Genomic DNA, 13,171 nt, shown 5'->3' on the forward strand with positions numbered 1-13,171 from the left:
CCTGTGGTGTTATCACCATGCCTGACCTAAAGCTGTACTACAGACCAATTGTGATAAAAACTGCATGGTACTGGTATAGAAACAGACAAGTAGACCAATGGAATAGAATTGAAGACCCAGAAATGAACCCACACACCTATGGTCACTTGATCTTCGACAAGGGAGCTAAAACCATCCAGTGGAAAACAGGCAGCATTTTCTTTTTTTTTTTTTGTTTGTTTGTTTGTTTGTTTGTTTGTTTGTTTTTCCATTTTTTATTAGGTATTTAACTCATTTACATTTCCAATGCTATACCAAAAGTCCCCCATATCCACCCACCCCCACTCCCCTGCCCACCCACTCCCCCCCTTTTTTGGCCCTGGTGTTCCCCTGTACTGGGGCATATAAAGTTTGCAAGTCCAATGGGCCTCTCTTTCCAGTGATGGCCGACTAGGCCATCTTTTGATATATATGCAGCTAGAGTCAAGAGCTCCGGGGTACTGGTTAGCTCATAATGTTGTTCCACCTATAGGGTTGCAGATCCCTTTAGCTCCTTGGCTACTTTCTCTAGCTCCTCCGTTGGGAGCCCTATGATCCATCCATTAGCTGACTGTGAGCATCCACTTCTGTGTTTGCTGGGCCCCGGTATAGTCTCACAAGAGACAGCTACATCTGCGTCCTTTCAATAAAATCTTGCTAGTGTATGCAATGGTGTCAGCGTTTGGATGCTGATTATGGGGTGGATCCCTGGATATGGCAGTCTCTACATGGTCCATCCTTTCATCTCAGCTCCAAACTCCGTCTCTGTAACTCCTTCCATGGGTGTTTTGTTCCCAAATCTAAGGAGGGGCATAGTGTCCACACTTCAGTCTTCATTCTTCTTGAGTTTCATGTGTTTAGCAAATTATATCTTATATCTTGGGTATCCTAGGTTTGGGGCTAATATCCACTTATCAGTGAATACATATTGTGTGAGTTTCTTTGTGAATGTGTTACCTCACTCAGGATGATGCCCTCCAGGTCCATCCATTTGGCTAGGAATTTCATAAATTCATTCTTTTTAATAGCTGAGTAGTACTCCATTGTGTAGATGTACCACATTTTCTGTATCCATTCCTCTGTTGAGGGGCATCTAGGTTCTTTCCAGCTTCTGGCTATTATAAATAAGGCTGCTATGAACATAGTGGAGCATGTGTCCTTCTTACCTGTTGGGGCATCTTCTGGATATATGCCCAGGAGAGGTATTGCTGGATCCTCCGGTAGTACTATGTCCAGTTTTCTGAGGAACCGCCAGACTGATTTCCAGAGTGGTTGTACAAGCCTGCACTCCCACCAACAATGGAGGAGTGTTCCTCTTTCTCCACATCCTCACCAGCATCTGCTGTCACCTGAATTTTTGATCTTAGCCATTCTGACTGGTGTGAGGTGGAATCTCAGGGTTGTTTTGATTTGCATTTCCCTGATGATTAAGGATGTTGAACATTTTTCAAGTGCTTCTCCAGGCAGCATTTTCAACAAATGGTGCTGGCACAACTGGTGGTTATCATGTCGAAGAATGCGAATTGATCCATTCGTATCTCCTTGTACTAAGGTCAAATCTACGTGGATTAAGGAACTCCACATAAAACCATAGACACTGAAACTTATAGAGGAGAAAGCAGGGAAAACCCTCGAAGATATGGGTACAGGGGAAAAATTCCTGAATAGAACAGCAATGGCTTGTGCTGTAAGATTGAGAATCGATAAATGGGACTTCATAAAGTTCCAAAGCTTCTGCAAGGCAATAGACACCGTCAATAAGACAAAAGACCACCAACAGATTGGGAAAGGATCTTTACCTAAAAGATAAATCAGATACGGGACTAATATCCAATATATATAAAGAACTCAAGAAGGTCGACTCCAGAAAATCAAATAACCCCATTAAAAATGGGGCTCAAAACTGAACAAAGAATTCTCACTTGAGGAATACCAACTGGCAGAGAAGCACCTAAAAAATTTTCAACATCCTTAATCATCAGGGAAATGCAAATCAAAACAACCCTGAGATTCCACCTCACACCAGTCAGAATGGCTAAGATCAAAAATTCAGGAGACAGCAGATGCTGGTGAGGATGTGGAGAAAGAGGAATACTCCTCCATTGTTGGTGGGATTCCAAGCTTGTACAACCACTCTGGAAATCAGTCTGGTGGTTCCTCAGAAAATTGGACATAGTACTACTGGAGGATCCCGCAATACCTCTCCTTGGCATATTTCCAGATGTCCAAACCGGTCAGAAGGACACATGCTCCCCTATGTTCATAGCAGCCTTATTTATAATAGCCAGAAGCTAGAAAGAACCCAGATGCCCCTCAACAGAGGAATGAATACAGAAATTGTGGTACATTTACACAATGGAGTACCACTCAACTATTAAAAAGAATGAATTTTTGAAATTCCTAGGCAAATGGATGGACCTGGAGAACATTATCCTGAGTGAGCTAACCCAATCAAAAAAGAACTCAAATGATATGTACTCACTGATAAGTGGATATTAGCCCAGAAAGTAGAATTCCCAAGATATAAGACACAATTTATGAAACACATGAAACTCTAGAAGAATGAAGACCAAAGTGAGGACACTTTGCCTCTTCTTAGAATTGGGACAAAGCACCCATGGAAGGAGTTACAGAGAGAGAGTTTGGAGCAGAGACAAAATGGTGGACCATCTAGAGACTGCCATATTCAGGGATCCATCCCATGATTAGCCTCCAAACGCTGACACCATTGCATACACCAGCAAGATTTTGCTGAAAGGACCCTGATATAACTGTCTCTTGTGAGACGATGCCGGAGCCTAGCAAAGACAGAAGTGGATGCTCACAGTCATCTATTAGATGGATCACAGGGCCCCCAATGGAGGAACTAGAGAAAGTACCCAAGGAGCTAAAGGAATCTGCAATCCTATTTGTGGAACAACAATATGAACTAACCAGTTCCCCGAGCTCTTGTCTCTAGCTGCATATCTATCAAAAAAAGGCCTCGTCGGCCATCAGTGGAATGAGAGGCCCATTGGTCATGCAAACTTTATATGCCTCAGTACAGGGGAATGCCAGGGCCAAAAAGTGGGAGTGGGTGGGTAAGGAAGTGGGGGGAGGTTATGGGGGACTTTTGGAAAATCATTGGAAATGTAAATAAGGAAAATACCTAATCAAAATATTAAAAAAAGAGGAAGGAAGAATGTCCAGTGAGACAGGTCTGATTGGGATCCATCCTATTGGCTATTACCAAAACCGGACACTGTTACTGATGCCATGTTGTACTTTCACACAGGAGCCTACTATGGCTGCCCTCTTAGAGCTTCTACCAGCATTTGACTGAGACAGATGCATACAACCAACAAGTAAACTGAAATCAGAGACCACTATGAAAGAGTTAATGGAAGGATTTAAGGAGCTGAAGGGAATGGTAGCCTCATAGGAAGACCAACAGTATCAACTAACACATATAACCCTCAGAGCTCCCAGAAGATAAGCCACCAACCAAAGAGCATACATGGCTGTTCCATGGCTCCAGACACATATGTAGCAGAGGACTGCCTTGTCTGGCCTCAGTGGGAGAGGATGCATCCAGTCCTGCAGAAACTTGATGTCCCAGGGGAGAGGGAAGTAGGTGTGGGTTAGGTGGGAGTTGGTGGGTGAGTAGGTGAGTGGAGAAGTACCCCCTCATAGGCAACATTTGGAATGTAAGTAAGTAAAAAATATATATATAGTTTCGAGATAAAAAATGGGGGAAGGACATGATTCCTCTATTCTAGAAACCTAAAAGAAAAATATCCTGTTGCTATGGGCAACAGATTCACATGTTTTTAAAGGCTAGGACAGATGCTAAATGATTAGAGTCCTTAGTCCAACCAATGTCTGCCTTTTAGAGGCCAAGACCATATACAAGGCAATTGGAAGGGAGAGGCTGCTCCTTTGTGGCAGAAGGCAGAGCCCCTGAGACTAAGTAGACATGGATGTCCAGTGAGTCCTGGACTCCCCAGTCCACATTCTGATCAGGAAGACTATGCAATAGTGGATGGCAAGACCTTTGGGAAATATTGGCATACCTCTGTTGCTCTGCTTTAATGTCAAAGAGCAGCATGTCTCTCCTCTGGCAGAGAAGCCTTTGGAATTTTTCTTCTGCATTGGCTTCTGACAATTATAAAATTCCAAGATCACAGCCTTGTGCTGCATATGGCTTTACAGTCTTGTTGGCTCCAGTCCAGTATGCTGCTTCAGGAATGCTCAAACAAAGGGCCTAGCCTACTAGATTCCCAGTTCCTGCTAAGAGATGTGGTAGTGTGGTTCACAGTTCTGCTCTTAGATCAGGGCCCTCATATTCCATTCCAGAGAGCCAATATTTTTGATGATTCATCTGCCTACCTACTGAGGCTCTTAAGTCTCTTCTGCCAAGTGTTTGCTATACCCAACTGACAAGATGTAAAAGAAACACTCACATGCTAATTGTGACAGTGTCCGACACTGCAGCCAGGTCAAACACTGACATCCTGTCCTGCTTCTTTGAGGATCCTCTACTGAGGATTCAAAATCATTTGTAATGCAAGATTTTTCTAAGCCTTGTAGGAAGGAATCTTGAGATATGGATGATATGGGTTATTTAATCAGTCAAAACCAGCTTAAAGGGGAAGGGAGCTGGAGATCTTAGGGAAATGAGCCACTCCAGCAATAGAGGAAAGGGGTTTCCAGGAAAGTCAAGTCCTTTGAGGAGGAATTCTGGCAGTGAGCTTCAAAGTCCTCTTTTCTTGGTTTTCAGCCCTGTGGACTCTGTGTGACTGCTCTTGGAGAGGTCTGCCCAACCCCATTTGTAGGCAAAAAGTGTGAAGTTTATCTTGGGAGCTACTCACTTTCAGCAACAGACACAGCAATGTCAAGTTACCTGGATTTCCAGGGAAGACTGGACAAAAACACTTCACAGTTGCATCCTGTCCTGAAAACACTCTAGTTTCCCTTCCTCTTGAGTTGGAGCAGGTACCTCACTGGGCAACAGGTACCTCAATTGTCCTTCATCTGCTGCAGCCCTCTTTCCTGAGGCCCAGTCTCTTCCCTGGGCCATTTGCTGGGTTCTTTTTGCACTATCCAGATAGTAAGGACAAGTCTGAGTCTAACTGCCAACTTTAGGATAATGTATCAATAGTGGACGGATACCTTCTCTGTGATAATATCAGGGAATCCAAATACAGAACATAATCTTTGCGGTAGTTTGAAGGCACAGATGGCTGAAAGAACCATCACTGATATCAGCACAATTTGTTTTTAAAAAATATATACGTGTTCTCTCATTTATGCGGAAGTAAAGTTAAAGATGAAAGTGGCCTTTTAAAATTTAGATTTTAAGAATATGTTGTCTTATGAGCCACAGGCAGAGGCTCTTCCCAACTGACAAAGCATAGCTGAAAACTCCAAATAGAATTTGTAACATCCATTTATGAAATGGGCTGGTAGTGAGAAGGACAGAGAAGCAGCATCAAGACCTGGTTTCAGGTGGGCACAGGCTGTCATTCCCTACACACTCTGATCCTTGATTTCTTTTGTGTACTTTTTTAAAAAACTTTTTATTTATTTATTTTTTATTTTTTAGTTACTTATTTTTTATATAATTTTTTAAAATTTGGTATTTTCTTCATTTACATTTCAAATGCTATCCCGAAAGTCCTGTGGAAGATGTCTTAGGACTATGTTGAGACAGGATCTCTGATCCATTTCACAGACCAGCTTCTAGTTCCCATCGCTCTATACTCTCATCTGGGCCCATTCTGAATCTCTCAACCCATTTATCCTTTATTATTGGCTAGCTTCTGGAGTACCCTGATGGCATCCGTCTTTTTCAAGGCTCGCTCGTTTTTTTGTCCCCCTACCCCTTTCTTTGCTTTGTCAGCAACTTTCTTGTTTACATTTCCTTTGGAAAAATTCAATATGTCCAAGAAACAAGGTACGCACAGCATCAATGAATTGCGACTGGATTTCAGATATGGCGCCTTACTGACGCCATTGACATGACGCCATCAATGTGTGTCTGTCTCTGGCAGCACATGCGCCTTGAGGTTACCTCCGGAGCTGATAGAGACCTGCGCTTTGACGAGTGGCAGCTGTTCTATGTGGGCAGTTTGCAACTGTCTCTTGCTGGAGCAGAAGGGCTGCAGGTCAGAAATAATTAAATATAGTGAGGCAGGCTGGCATAGGGAGGACGCAAGGGAGATGGGGACGAGGGAGGGCAACAGTGGGCCTGTGATATCTGCAGTAACGGCTGTAGTGAGGTCTTCGGATTCTTTTTTTTCCCCCTAGCAAGAGTGTGACACTGGGTGGCCTAGAATTTACTTTGAAATTATTATTCACACTTTGTTATGGTGGTAGGGGATTTAGTTCTATTTCTTCTACTAAATACTTTTTATGATTTTCTTTAAAGTTTACTTTACAATGGTAAAAAGAAAGAGTAGGTTTAGTTGGTGTTGCTAGCCAGAAGGTAGATGTGGATTAATAGTGTAGCTAGAAAAAGTTTATTTTGTTATGCTGAGGGTCTTTACACAAGGTTTACACCCTAAATTCTTAACTACAGTCCTAAGCCCATCTCTCCAAGGCTACTTGCCTGTATCATTTATCTTAGCTGAAGGTCAGGTCCAGACTCTAGTAGAAGTCTTTGACTCAAGGGTCAGGATCCTGAGGGAGATTCTCCAGTTTCAGGGCAGATCAAGGAGGCATCTCTCCAGATATGCAAAGCAGAGCATATCTTGGTCTCTTCTTATACACTGCCCAGTGGGTGTCATGGGATTCTAGGAATATGTCTTGTTATCTTGAGTGAGTGATGAAACTGGATACTGGTTAACAGTTTCAGCCATAGTTGTGTGCAGTGGGAGTCCTTGACTAAACTGTTTTCAAATGTCTAAAAGGCATTTGTTTACTGTGCTCACTACAGGTGGCATTGATGGTTCCAGCTCTTCTAAATTTATTAATTTTTTTCACTCTAAAGACAAAGTCTCCTTGTGTCAACCCCAACAACTGCTATGTAGTCGAGGCTGAGCTTGAAAGTGTAATATTCCTGTCTGAGCTTTACAATTTACAGTCTTTCCTACTGCACCTAACCCAGAAAGCATTCTTGAGACTCAGGACACTAGTTCTATCATGATAAATGGCAAAAAGTTATTCTAATAACTATACATCTGGGACACAAAGGCCAGCCTTTTCTCTAGCCCAGTTATTAGAGTCTCTTAATGGACCCTTTTAAAATATCTAGCTTAGCTTTGCGTGTCTGTCATTGTGCTCTGTGATTCTCAGGTGGGTTCCTTAGAGCAATAGTGACACCACAGTTGCCTGTTTGCTAAAATCTTTGCTTTTTAACAAGGATACAGGCTCACTTTGTCATTCCCAAAAATCAGTGTATGAAGAAAGATACCTATTAGAATTTTTGTGATTCTTGTTTATGAGAGCAAAGTACTGGGAACAATATTTGACAGAGATAGACTGAACAAATGAAGTATGCACTGCTTTATTTGATAAATTTATCGTGAGGGTGATAGTGTGCACACCTATAATCCAGCACTCATGAGGCTTGTACAGGATGACAGTTTGAGGCCCTGTTAGCATCCACATCAAGACCCTGTCTGAAAAGGCAGTCAAATGAAAGGTTTCAAATTTTTGATTCCTAGGCATCTCTTAGGAGAGTTACCTAGCATAAGAGTCCCCAGAATCTACATATTTTTAAAATTTATTATATGTCTTTGTTGTTTTGCCTGCATGTATATATTTATAAGGAGTCAGAATCTCTGAAACTGGGTTACACAAGTGTAAACTGCCATGTGAGTTCTGGGAAATAGAACCTGGGTCCTGTGGAAGAGTAACCAGCATTCTCAAACTCCAAGTCTTTCCAGTCTCAGAAATGGTTTTCTTTGAGAGAGAGAGTGTGTGTGTGTGTGTGTGTGTGTGAGCGCACATGTGTGTGTCACGTATCCATAGAGGTCAAAAGAGAACTCGGTTGGATCTGAAGTTACAAGTGGTTTGGTACCACGCAGTGTAGGGGCTGGAACCTCTGGATAAACAAGTTCACTTGTCACTTGAACCATCGTCTCAGTCCCCAGGAACTCTAATTTTCAATCACGTAATTTTATTTATTTATTTATTTATTATTTATTTATTTATTTATTTATTTATTTATTTATTTATTTATTTATTTATTTTACATCTTGGTCTCAGGCCCCCTTTCTCCCTCCTCCCAGCCCCACCCTCACAAATCCCTCCCACCATTATAACCTCCTCTTCTCCTCAGATAAGGCAAAGCCTCCCTGGGATATCAGCCTGCTCTGGAACATCAGGTCCAAGCACTGCTAAGTAGATTCTCCTCATCGAGATCTGATCAGGCAGTCTAGCTAGAGGGAAGGGATGCAATGGCAGGCAACAGAGTCAGAGACAGCCCTGTTCCAATTGTTAGGGAACCCACATGAAGTCCAAGCTCACATTTGCTACAAATATGTAGGGGAGGGCCTAGGCCCAGCCTATATATACTCTTTGGTTGATGGTTCAGTCTCTGTTAGTCCTCATGGATCCAGGCTGGTGTTCTTGTGGTATACTTGACATCTCCAGCTTGCTCACTCCTATCCCTGACTTCCACAAGACTCCTTGAACTCTGCCTGATGTTTGGCTGTGGTCTCTGCATCTGTTTCTGTCAGCTGCTGAATGAAGCCTCTCAGGAGACAGTTATGCCAGGTGCCTGTGTGCAAGTATGGCAGAGTAACAGATAACTTGGATTAGTTTATTGCTTCTCTAGTTATTATGGGAGTCTGTACGCCTGTGTGTATCACAGCATATGTGTGAAGGTCTAAGGACAGCTGCAGCAGTCGATGCTCTCTCTTCAGTATGTATGCCCTTGAACCTGAGCTTTTGTCATTAGGCCTGCCAGCAAGCACATTGCCCACTGCTTTAGCTAGGGTTTCTGTACTGTGATGAAGCACCACGACCAAAAGCAACCTGGGGAGAAAAGTATCCCTCTCACATATCCTGAGTCACAGTCCTTTGAGGGAAGCCAAGGCAGGGACTCAAACTGGAAAAGAATCTGGAGGTAGTAGTGGATACAGAGCCCATTGCTTTTTTCATCCTCTTTTCTTTTTAAAGTTTTAGTTAGATATTTTATGTGTGTGAGTGTTCTTAATGCACACGTGAAGAAAGAATCATATCCCATTACAGATAGTTATGAGCCACTATATGGTTGCTGGGATCTGAACCTAGGACCTGTAGAAGTCCTCTTAACCATGGAGCCATGTCACCAGCCAAACTCAGCCTGTTTGATTACAGACCCTAGTTCCATCAGCTCAGGAGTGGCACCACCTACAATGGACTGGGCCACCACATCCATCACTAATTAAGAAAATACCTTGCAAGTTTGCCTTCAGCCCAATCTCATTGAGGCATTCTCTCAGTTGCTATTCCCTGATCTCAGAAGACTTTTAGCTTGTCCCAAGTTGACACAAATGTAGCCAGAAAGCTCACTGAAACATCTTGCCAGCCCCTTAGTTTTTTTCTTGCTCCTGTGACTCAATGTCTGGCAGAAAAAAAAATGGAGCAAAGGTTTATTTTGACTCATGTTCAGAGATCTGCAGTGTATCATAGCACAGCAGGCATGGTGGAGCTGCTCCCTCAATGGCAGTGTTGTATGTGAGAGTGACTGCTCATGTTATGACTGACCAGGCAAAACAGAATGGCTTGAATCATATCTGGAACCTTAAAGGCCACTCCTAATTATCCACTTTTATCAGGACAGCTGTTCTTTATCAAGTTTCCACAAGCCTTCCTAAATAGCACCACTAACTAGGGAACAAGTGCACTATACAGGAGCCTCTAGGAAACATTGTAGATTCAAACCATGTGTTCCTGTAGTGAATGAGATCCATTCATGTAACAATGGATCTCCTAGTGATGGTGGGAGTAACTTTCTGTAGCACTCTCCTTCATTTTTGCATAAGGAAAATATTTCTACTGGATTCCTTGTCACTGCTATACATAAACATAAACATAAACATATACATATACATATACATAATCATATACATATACATATACATACACACACATACACACACATACACACACATACACACACATACACACACATACACATATATGTGTGTGTTTGAAATTCTCTCCAAGCATGCAATAACAACGAGAATGCATTGTTAATCATCAGAATTATAATCTGCTACATTTCATTACTTTATTATTTCATCTTTTCTATGAAATATGTATACACACATGCATACATGTGCCTCAGCCTGCCCAATGACAGGCAACAGATCCTCACCAGCATGCCCCATTCTGCATTCTGTTTCTTTTAAATGGTTGTATGTATGTGAGAGAAATGTATGTGAGAGAGACAGGCATTTTTGAGCTTTCACTCAAGAAAGGCTTGTGTGTAACAGCTTGAGAATAACAACAGGTGAGTATTGCTTATCCAAAATAGTTTGGACCAAAAGTGTTTCATACTTTGGCATTTCCTGTACTTTGAGGATACTTAGGCATTAATTTGATGTTAGGATAATCTTAATCTGAAAACTTAAAGCTGGAAATTGATCTGAAATATAAAGGTTTTGCAAGATATTTTAGGCTCTGGGTTACTTTGTATGTTGGACTGGGTATTCTGTGCTTGCTCCATAGGTTGGCTTGGAGACAGCACTGCTTGACAGAAGATACCTGCTTTCCTAATGCCCGCAAAAGTACAAGGCCCAAGAGTATGAACTTCTTGGAGCTGCTTTGCACTTGATGCAATCCTGGCCTCAGTAGAGAAGCCTGTCAAGTGGAGCTGGAGGTCTCTGATAGAGGAGAACATGGACACCGTGGTGCCAGCATTCCTCAGGTTGGTTGGTAATTTATAGTGTTTGTATGTATGCGTGTGTGTGTTCACCGTGCCGTGTGTGTGGAGGTCAGAAGACAACTTACAGTAGTTACGTCGTTCCTTCCATTATGTGAGTTTAGATCACTGAACTCACGTTGTCAGACTTGAGAGCAAGCTCCTTGACTCACTGATCCAGTTTGATGGCCACATTCTTCCACTTAATAGTGTCTCCTGAAGGCAAAAGAGAATCAAAAGACTAACACTGGACCTTACTTATCTATATATATTTTGTTATGCCACACAATGCTGAGGTTAGAACCCAGATTTACTACTTGCTAGGCAACTGCTCTACTACTGAGCTCTCCCAAAGTTCAATGTTGGGCATTTCTGCTGGGCAAACCCTTTGCCATATTGAATAAATAAACACATAGGCAATAGAAATTTCACGTCTGATCAAATTCATCCTCCTACTCAGGAGGTGGCACTGTACTATAATATTTTGAGTATCAGTAGAAGCTATGACACATGTCACATGTAGCCCAGCATCAGTTTTTTTAAGCTCAATTCCCTAGTCTTTCAACCTGTGAAAGTCACTATTGAAGGATATTTTGACTCCATGTTGTATACAGTAGAGCTTCAATACATTCTCTTTTCAAGGACAGGGTCTCACTCTAGGTCTGACTGTCCTGAAAGTCATGTAGATCAGACTTCTCTTATACTCAAAGAGATCCACGTGCCTTCTCTTAAGTGATGTGATTAAAGGCGTGAACCACTATACCAGGTTGTCAGTAGGTTCTTTAAGTTAGCAGAACTGTCTTGCTGTGAGCTGACCCCCTTGAGTAAAGCTTGTTTGTGTGTGTGTGTGTGTGTGTGTGTGTGTAAGGGGTCACACGAATTTGAGCCTGTTTGGATTGGGAGGGATTCTAGACCCTCGAGGGGTTCCCAGGGCCCTCTCTGTAGGCTGCATGGGCACTCACTCAGTTCACACTTGTACTCCTCTTTCTGAGAAATCCAGTCTCAGAGAAGTAGCTGCTGGCTTAGGTCTCAGATTTTCCTGTGCAGCTTCCATGCTGGTTTATAACGCTGGGAAGTGAGAGAGAAGTGAAGTCAAAACGTAGAGTTTGGCTGTGTTGATGGTGTCCTAAGCCCTGGTTGGAAGGAAGAGACCAAACTTCCAATCAAGCCACCATGGACCTGGGGCTATTTAAGTCTAGTTCTTTGAAGAAGAGTGCCCCCCCCAGCATAGCTGCTTACAACAGTTTATTAAAAGGCATGTAACTTCTGAGAGGTGGAAATACTTTTAGCTTATCCTGCCTCATTTGTCCTTTACTGTGCAGCATGCAGCTCAAAATTTAAAAACAGTATAGAGGAATATATGCAAAAGAAATGTAGAAGGAAAATATGCAGAAGCAAGAAACTGCAGGTGAAACCAGGAGAGAATAGACCCATCAGACACAGGAAACTGCATGTGAGGCCAGAAGGGGACAGAGCTGTGGATGTCCCAGACACCTGAACTGGAAGAAAGAGCCATCAGATACTATGACAAACATAAAGTAAATTAGAGGAAAAGATGAATTGAATAAATGAACAACTGATACACAAAAATGCTAAAGACTGCTCATTGTTCATGATGGTGGCTGAGTGTGTAAAGTTAACACAGTAATAATTAGCAAGCATAAATGTACCTCAAGATCATAGACACACTACAGCTTACACCTGCTAGGCAAGTGTTCTGTGGGAAGCCGCCCTCACATTCGCCGTTGCAAGATGGCGCTGACATCCTGTGTTCTAAGTGGTAAACAAATAATCTGCGCATGTGCCAAGGGTAGTTCTCCACCCCATGTGCTCTGCCTTCCCCTTGACGACAACTCGGCCGATGGGCTGCAGCCAATCAGGGAGTGACACATCCTAGGCGGAGGATAATTCTCCTTAAAGGGGACGGGGTTTCGCCATTCTCTCTCTTGCACTCTTGCGCTCTTGCTCTCTGGCTCCTAAAGATGTAAGCAATAGAGCTCTTGCACTCTTGCACTCTTGCTCTGGCTCTTGCACTCTTGCACTCTTGCACTCTTGCTCTGGCTCTTGCTTCTTGCTCCTGAAGATGTAAGCAATAAAGCTCTTGCGCTCTTGCGCTCTTGCCCTCGCTCTTGCTCTCTTGCTCTCTCGCTCCTGAAGATGTAAGCAATAAAGCTTTGCCGCAGAAGATTCCGGTTTGTTGCGTTCTTCCTGGCCGGTCGAGAGAACGCGTGTAAGAGTGTTCTGCAACCGAGATCAATCCGTACCGAGGTTTCTCTGTAGCCCTGGCTGTCCTGGAACTTACTTTGTAGACCAGGCTGG

General features: G+C 42.8%; 1 long non-coding RNA gene across 2 annotated transcripts in view; it reads left to right on the top strand.

Annotated features, from left to right (window-relative positions):
- The first annotated feature begins 915 nt into the window (after positions 1 to 915).
- Gm33067 overlaps positions 916 to 13,171 on the top strand; it is a 59,403-nt gene continuing 47,147 nt past the window's right edge. Inside the window, exons 1-2 of one of the 2 annotated variants that reach the window (XR_882041.1) lie at positions 916 to 935; positions 10,660 to 10,858. This is a non-coding gene — a long non-coding RNA (predicted gene, 33067). Of the gene's footprint in view, positions 936 to 6,070; positions 6,165 to 10,659; positions 10,859 to 13,171 lie in introns of those variants that run through there. The other variant, XR_391374.1, reaches the window with a different exon arrangement.

This window comes from Mus musculus, chromosome 7 (genome assembly GCF_000001635.26).
Source record: "Mus musculus strain C57BL/6J chromosome 7, GRCm38.p6 C57BL/6J".
NCBI lineage: Eukaryota > Metazoa > Chordata > Mammalia > Rodentia > Muridae > Mus > Mus musculus.